Genomic DNA, 8952 nt, shown 5'->3' with positions numbered 1-8952 from the left:
ATGTTTTCATTATAAATTTCTTATTAATTTTGGCATTTTTGAATTAGTTTTTTTTTGGTCAAGTGATATCTTAAAATATTGTTTATTGAGTTCTTGTAATTCGATTGTTTCAACTGCACACAGTGAGATTTTGTAAGCATAGTGGAGAAAGGATTTTTTATTTGTAGAAATTGTTCTACACATAATTTCTTTGGGTATTTGAATGTGATGGAACAAAATTACTTGCATAATTGGGTACCAAATCTTCCTGGGAAATCAGAAGTGGCACATGGAAAGGAACTATGCACTCGGATTGGGATGTGTGAATTTCACACCTGTTTAGCGTAGTACTAGGTTAGCTATACTATTCACCTATCAAACTGACCTTCGGGCTGATACCTGTATTTTTTTATTATGTAATTATACTTATAAAATTAGTGTATGTTGTAATGTGTATCATGTAACTCCAGAATTTATTGATACTAAAATAAGGTACTTAAGCTTATGGAGGGTAATCTATACTCTTTGGAGTTAAGGTCATTGGTTCATTGATAATCTGCCCTGTAATTATCGGCAAACTGATGAAAGAATTTTATAAAAATCTATCTTAGAAGTAAATTAACATATATGTTAAATGTAGCTGTGTGAAACTCATGTTTGAAAAGAAAATAGACCTGGGCATTAATGAGTTAACATGAGATCAATTGCTTAATTAATGGCATTTATTTTAGGAGATGAAAATTATTGTAATTATGTATTTCATGTGCTGGATTATGTACAGTGATATTCGTCTTTTGAAAACTGGAAAATTAATAACTAGCCCAATCTTGTGCATTGAAAACAAATAGGAAGTTGACAGTTGTGAAGCAGTTTTTGATAAAGATAAAAATAATTTCCATAATTTTGCAGGAACAACCTTCTTCAAAAGCCAATTGACCACTCAGTTTTTGGCAAATTCCATGTGATGCTAGATGACATTATTATGCTTTGTTTTTTGCAGGAACAATTAGATATATAATAATTAGCTATGAGAACTAGTTGCCCATAATAATTCGTGTGATTCCAGAATCTCAGTTTTTGGAATATGAATGTCCTAGATTTTTGTTTTTAATATCACCAATGGAGTTGAAACTCATCAATGGATATTTAAATAAATACACTGTTTTACATAAATTGTGCTGATGTGCAATAGCAAACAAGCATAATTCAAAGTCATATGAACTTCAATGATTTGACTGCTAAATGCAATCCTTGCAATGCATTCCTTACAATTTCATAAGATGGTGTTGGAAATTTTACAAATGATGGCTTTGAGCAAAGAGATCATGACATGCTTGCATTTAATTGACAAAAAAATAAGACCATGTATGAACAAAATCAGGAAAATTGAAGCCAAAAATTCTTTTTAAATATATTTGGAAAATACCTGACGCTGGGAGACAGAACTACATCTTCTGCTCTGCCATTTGACGCCTAGGTCTTTAAAAATTGGTTGTTCCTGACAGATACTTAGTCACATTATCTTTCACTACATGGAGGTATAAATAATAGCAATTACTCAGGTGCGACAGCATTTGGTAATTGAGAAAATTTCATTCTCATATGAGCATATTATTACATATTTGACTCACATTAAAGTTTTTGACGTAGTGTTATGTAGGAGATTATTTTGTTTATAGGAACAGTAAATGTGAATTACTTGGATATTTCTTGGCACATCTGATGAAAGAGCAGTGCCAGCAGTGGCTTCTTAAACAGGTTTCATTGTGTCGTCTTTTTCAAAATATGATATGTTATTATCATTATTATCTATTCATGAATCTTAGGTCTGGTTAAAAACATATCTACAAAATTCAATGATTCAATCAAAATGCTAAAGAATATGGAAGACCAGTGGGCAGCTACTTACCGGAGAGCCCATTTTTTTATTCATGGAGGGACTGCTCAGCCAGAGCTGTATGATTTTTTTGAGTTCCAGGTCTCCCAGGAAAACCATAGGTGGCACAGGGAAAGGAGCCGGCCTTCCTGCCCTAATATGTTGATTTCACATGCTGTTGAGCTTAGTATTAGGTGAGGGTAGTATGCTTAACTTTTTTACTTTTTCAAATAAATAGTTTTCTTGCAGAGGTAGTTCTCGGGCTGGACTGCATGAGAGACATTTTTGGCTCAACGTTTCTCTCCCGTTGCAGGGAGCATCTTCAGGAGCGAAGTTGTCAGGAGGAGAAGACGCTCCCTGCAACGGGAGAGAAACGTTGAGCCAAAAATGTCTCTCACGCAGTCCAGCCCGAGAACTACCTCTGCATCTCTCAACAGCTGCGAAAGCCTACGATCTAAAATAGTTTTCTTATTGTTAATGAAAACTTGTTTAATCAAGTGTTTCACTTTAAATCACCGTAAAAATGTTGATAAATTTCTCTTGATTCAAATTGATAACTAACATAAAAGCCATGAATTTATATAGTAGAAAAGCACTTTTGAAATTTAAACCTTTGCTATTTATATAAACAGAACTTGAATGATATCACAAACTTCTGCAGATTATATCTGCTGCCATGATGCATTTTGGTAGGAATGATGTTCTTGCTTGCTATTGGGCGAAAGTTAGGACTGATACTTCGCAGATAATATATATATATATATATATATATATATATATATATATATATATATATACCATGTCCTATGTATAGGCATGTTTTATGATTCTCAGATACTTGATACAAATCTGTGAGCGATATGAGGAAATTTAAATCGCAAGAAGAGTAAATATCCTTTTCCGAACCAATATGTTTTGCAAGAGATGGGATGTTAGAAGATGTTAGTGTGAAATGAAATACTCAGACGTGGATTTGAGGGTTGAATTGGGTTTAGAATATTATTTTTTGATTTTTATTCCATATAACATTATTTTAATAGAAAATCAATTCATGTCAATTTAATAAAACTTACTATAGGATTTGAAAGAACTTACTTAAAATACTTATGTATTCAATGGTTTTTGGATCAACTTTGTATAAGTTTGTGTTCATTAAATGAAGAGCTCAGTGTATTTTTCTGCTGTTCTTTATTTTGGCACTACTAGTTTCAACGAATGACAACTAAGCATTGAAACTAGTAGTACCAAAATAAAGAACAGTGGAAAAATACATTGTGCTCGTCATTTAATGACCAGGGTTACTGTTGGACCTTGAAATAATAAAATTCATTAGTTGGCTCATATTCTATTGTGAAAGTGAATAGGTTGACCTAAACACCCAGGGAGATTTCTCTATGACGCCAAGTTTTATTGCTGGTCATCCCTCCTCCAGGCTGCCCATCAAAGGAAAGTTGACAGGAGATTTTACAGCTTATTGTGATCTAATGGTATCATTTCCAGGTATGAAATTTGTTGCAATTTTAATGATAAAGAAATAATGACACACATTATTATTTTACAATGATTCCCATAAAAAAGGACAGGAATAAGCTATAGTGATGTCCACCAATGACTCTCAATTCACCAGTTTCAGTGGCTGCAGCTCCGAAGAATCTGCAGATGGCAATAATGGAGTTGCAGTTGAGACATAAAATGGAGATTAGGAGAGCAGAAGAGGCTAGGAGATTGTCATACCATGTGATTTGAGGTAGGAATATATTTTGCCTGATGTAATGTGTTAGGAGTATGTGAAAAGCAAAAAAGTAATTTCAACTAAGGCACTAACGACAGCAATCACAGTCGCCACATAAAGGAGACAGTGGCGGTCAGTAAAGATTGATACCAACGTCCCAATTCACATTAGTGGTGTATGTCAAATATGAGTTTTGTACGCATAATATCATATTGAAGCAAACGCCTTCAAGACTACACGCAGCCATCCTGTTTGCATTTCCAACTGGCAAACCCAACTTTAAAGTGACTGCAGGGTTTCCAGCAAGAGGGGGGAAGCACATGCGATGCAATTGCATTAATAAGATCACTAATCGAGAGAATTATAGAATACAATCAGGACATATTTACATGTTTCGCAGATTTTGAATAGGCTTCAGATAGAGGTAATTGGGAAAAACTTATGACTATATTGCAGAAATAGGAATAGATTGGAGAGATAGGAGACTAATCCGCAACCTGTACATGTCTCAGACTGCTCAGGTGCGAGTGGGGAACGGGGAGTCCGGATGGGCAGTGTTAGGAAGAGGTATAAGGCAGGGTTGTCCATTATCACCGTTTCTGTTCAACCTGTATGCAGAGGAAATGATGAAAGAGGCATGGGAAAAACTGGAGGTAGGAATGAAAGTAAGAAGGGAATTCGTAAAATCAGTTAGGTTTCCTAATGACCAAGCTCTAGTTTGTCAGGCAGCCAAGGGGTTACAAGTATTGCTGAGTGAGTTAGAAATGCAGTGCGATAGATATGGAATGAGTATTAATATAAATAGCAAAGGTTATGTGATTTTCCAGAAAGAGAAAGGCTACGTTGAGGGAAAAAACTAGAGCAGGTGGAACAGTTTATGTATCTCGGAAATGTTTTGGACCAACACAGCCAAAGTAGTAGGGACGAAAGGAGAAGAATTGCACTAAGCAAAGAGGCTTTGACAAGGAGGAGGGAGTTGATGAGAGGTGCATTGAGTAAGGATGTTAAGGAAAGGCTCGTCAAAACTTTGCAATGGAATATAGTGATGTTACGTCATGGAAACATGGTCACTGAAGCAGGATGATAGAAGTAGATTGGAGGCTTTTTTAATGTGGGTGAGGAGAAGGATGTAGGTGAAGTGGGCAAAAAGGAAAACAAATGAGGAAGTGCTAGATATATTGGGGGAGGAGAGGAGATTGTTGGAAGAAATCATAAGGAGACAAGAAAAATTAATGCAAAGCATATTGATTGGCAGTGGGATGTCAAAGACTATGATGCCTTTGCAGCCACCTCACTGAGGAACAGATACAGACAGACTCTCTCGATACTTGATTAGACATTTATTGAAATGATTGAACAATTCTCCATCTGAATAGTGCTTAATTAAGTCTTGCAATTGTAAACAATCATTTTCGTTAAAATATTAGGCAGCTAATTCCATTCATTTTTGAGAAAAGACACTAATAAATTATCCCTTGAATGGCATGAACCAATTCCCAATTGGAGGATTGAAAAGTGAACCATTGAAGTTTATAATGTACATTCATGTTAATGATACTACGATCAGTTACACTGAACCATCATTACCCCATAATTCAAATTTCCCTGCAGAAATTCTTAGGACACTAGGAACATTTGAAATTTTCAATAAAAATTGTTTATGCCTGATAAAATCTAGTTTTTTTGGTTGCTATGACAACTTCGTTTTTCCAAAGAAACTGCGGGAGATGCAGTTTACTAGGTAAAGCACTCGACGGACATTGAGGGATCCGGGTTCGAATCCCGGTCAAGGCGAATGATTTTTACGCTCTGAAATTGTTGCACCTTTGTTTTTATTTGGGCACCTATTTTAGTGACTGAGTAAATGTATACCCTCTTTTAAGGTGATGGTTACGAGCGGTTTATTGCGTCTCGAATTTATTTTAATTTCTAAAGGGTGTAAGTCGGTTATTTGAATAATATCCGTGTACTCAGAGAGGTTTTCTCGAACTATCTGGCGTCATAAACTAGATGTAGTTCTAATCTAAACCTTCTTGAATCGCATTAATAATATCTCTTCGAATAGGTGAGATATTAAATTTTGTATTTCATACTTCCGGGTTATGATAAAATGTCGTCCTAAATTTGTTTTTAATCGCTATGGAGGGGATTTGTGGGTAGACGGGCGAATGAGTTACAACATTCTATTGACTGAGCCCTGAGCCTTCTTACATTGTCTTCTTGTCCCCGTTTGTTTTTTATCTTGTCCTTTCAGCTATGATCCGGCTTCCTCCTCCGCCCCTTTCGTGTTGCGACTTCTCTTCATTGGTTGGCGCAGCTGTACAAAAGACATTGTGGCTAATGTATACGAGAAGCGCACGCATTTTTTAACGACTTTTACGCATTTAACAAGAGATTGGTTTTTAACTTTGAATTCAGCGCTGTAAAAGCTAAAGATATGAATCTGTCAATTTCATTTTCAGTATTATATAGGATAAAACTTGTCAAAATATGAAAAAACTTGGCATTCATTTTCAGTTTGTTTTCCAAGTAATTCATCACAATTTGGCAGGGAATAAAATTGAAAAACAAGTGAAATTAGCATTTGATTTTCGTACATTGGACCTGACAGGAAAGACTATCATACTATAGGAACAGGTTCCGCAGAGGTTCGGTCGTTAATATTATTTTCCGATTTTTGTGACTCAAGGTCATCACATGAATTATGTTTTAGATATGCGCTGAAATAATATACGCTTACGTGCCTGCTCACTACGAACCGGAGGTTTGGAGAACCCTGTGATTTAGATATCCCAAACTTATCATTGAATTGCTTCTCTACCGATCGGCAGTCCCTTGTAAACGACCATGATTATAAATTGTCCTCCTGTAAACAAATATGGAAACATTTCATTAAGTATCATAGCATCGATATTTTCTACTACGCCCATATTCCTTGAATTCAATTCATTTGAAAAATCCTTTTCCACAGCCATCTCCAAATTGAATAATGCTGAATTTTTAATTGGATATGAATTATGTAAATGTATAAGGTGCACTGAACTCAATAAATTTGATAAAAATGGAAAAAATGTTGACTTGGAAAAATTTGGAAAACCACCTCATAAATTCGATAATTTTTCATTGCTTAGATATCGCAGGAATAACTAATGGGCATCCGTATCCGGTTTCTTAAGTTACTCCATTCGATAGTTCTATTTACATTCTTATCTTTCCACCGACAGGCCAAAACTGTTTTCCTTCTTTCTCTCCTCCCTCCATTGGTTGCCCTTAATTTCGTCGGTCGCAAGAATCCATCCGATTGTGTACTGCCAGTCTAACAATGAGTCATTTTTGAGGTATTTTTGTTATTTCTGTGTTACAATTTTCCTCAAAGTATTTCGTATGGGTTTATCCCTTATTATTTGTTTCATAGTTAATACAATGGGTTATCGTAAAGTTTTAATGATCACTAAAAATTATCTGGATAGAAATTTTCTTTTGTTATTCTTGAGACTTTTCCACGTAGTCATCATCCAGTGTTATACATTTATCCTAGGGGTTTTAGATCTTTCGAAGGGCGTCATTGTGGAACTCAGCAGATAGCGTTGAAAACCATTGTTCCAACTCTTGAATGACGTCATTTTTGTTGGCGAATCCCCGACCGTGAAACTTTTTTATTTTGTACTGATTATAAGAAAAAGTCACTTCTGGGCGAGATCGGGTGGATGTGGCAAAATTTCGAAGCCACATTGCCTTGATTCCTTAGCTGCACCCCGTGATGAGTGAGCAGGTTCATTGTCGGTAATAAGAAGGATGCCTTTGATAATCATACCGTTTCTTTTCAGATCAAGCAATTTGTTCAGCAGCGAGTAGAAATAGGCACCAGTGATAGTCTGACCCTTCTCTAGGTAGTCTATTAAGATGACACCATAAATGCCCCGAATAAGAGACAGCATGACCTTCCCTGCAGACATCTGCACCAGTGCCTCCTTTGGCGAGGGGGGGGATGAGTCGCTGTGCTTCCACTCCTTGATCATCTCTTTGGTCTTCGGATCATTTTAAGGGATCCATTGTCCATCAATTGTTACCAGGCGACCAAAAAAGAGTGCTGATATACCGTTAACATATGAAGTTTTTCGTGAATAATATTCCACACATTGTCGTAGCCAAGATCAGTCATATTCGTGATCATTTGGATGGTTGCTCTTGGGTCTGATAGGATTCATTCCTATACCCTCCAATTTCTTCACTGTGTCAGCATCGTTCGTTAGTGATGGTCTTCCACTTCTTGGATCAGGGGCATGTGGCCAATTTGAAAATTCATTTTCCACTTCACAACTGTGCCATAAGATGGGCTATCATTTACGTAAACAGTTATCATTTCATCTTGAATTTTCCGGGCACTGTAGCCTTTCAGATGAAGGAATTTAGTGAGACTGAAAGCCTTTGTCTTCTCCATACTGAAAGTTATTTCAGTCTAGGGCTTCCTGAAACAAAACCAATCAACGTTAATAGCTTTAATTGACAACATTTATTACATTAGAATCAAATAATATGCAGATTGAATTTTATTCCGATATCTCGGTTAAATTTTAATAATAATGACTTGATAACCATAAATTCGTACATTCGTCGCCATTGTTCTCTTTGACTCGTAGTTTCGTAATTATATACAATTTGTTCGTTCATTAGTCGGTGAAAATTCAATGCTCTTTTTCTTTCCTAAAACGACCCTCCAATTTGCAAAGATATCGCACGTTCCTTTTGATGTACAATTCTCTTCGGCCAGAAAGTTTTCTTTGTCTGCGCTTTTTCCCGTATAAAACTTACCATTCCGTTTCCTTCATACTTTTCCCGTCAGTCCCTATTTCTTATATACACCTAGCAAGATTCTTCGAATTCTTCTATCATTTGATTTATCATTCGTAAATTTTGTTGACTTTCGTTTTATCTGAATATTGAATTTGGGTTTATTAAACTTCAGTTGAAACTTTTAAATTGCCTACTTCAAGTCAAGTCTTCAAATCTCCTTCCTCGTCCATTAATATCCATTAATGCTGAGCACCTCTGCCGCAAATAGGCACACCGCATCATGTGTATTATTTTTCCGACCATCCACAATCCCGCTACGCTTCCCATGCTTTCATTGATCTAGCTCTTTGTACCACATTGGAGATAGCAGATGAAAGTGCACATCCTCAACGTACTCTTCTCTTCATTTTTTGTTTCTTTGTAATGGACTCATTTAATTACCAATCATCCATAAAAGCTAAGGTTTACTATTAGACCCTCTAATGTCTTTCAGATTAAGTAGAATACTGGATAATACTGTTAGTATTATCGGAGGCCCTCGAATAATATTTAAGTTAAAAAAAATCTTTTT

The sequence above is a fragment of the Hetaerina americana genome, unplaced genomic scaffold, assembly GCF_022747635.1.
Source record: "Hetaerina americana unplaced genomic scaffold, ioHetAmer1.1.p SCAF_100, whole genome shotgun sequence".
In the NCBI taxonomy this organism is placed as follows: domain Eukaryota; kingdom Metazoa; phylum Arthropoda; class Insecta; order Odonata; family Calopterygidae; genus Hetaerina; species Hetaerina americana.
The sequence above is the reverse complement of the archived record's forward strand: the minus strand, read 5'-3'. Positions refer to the sequence as shown.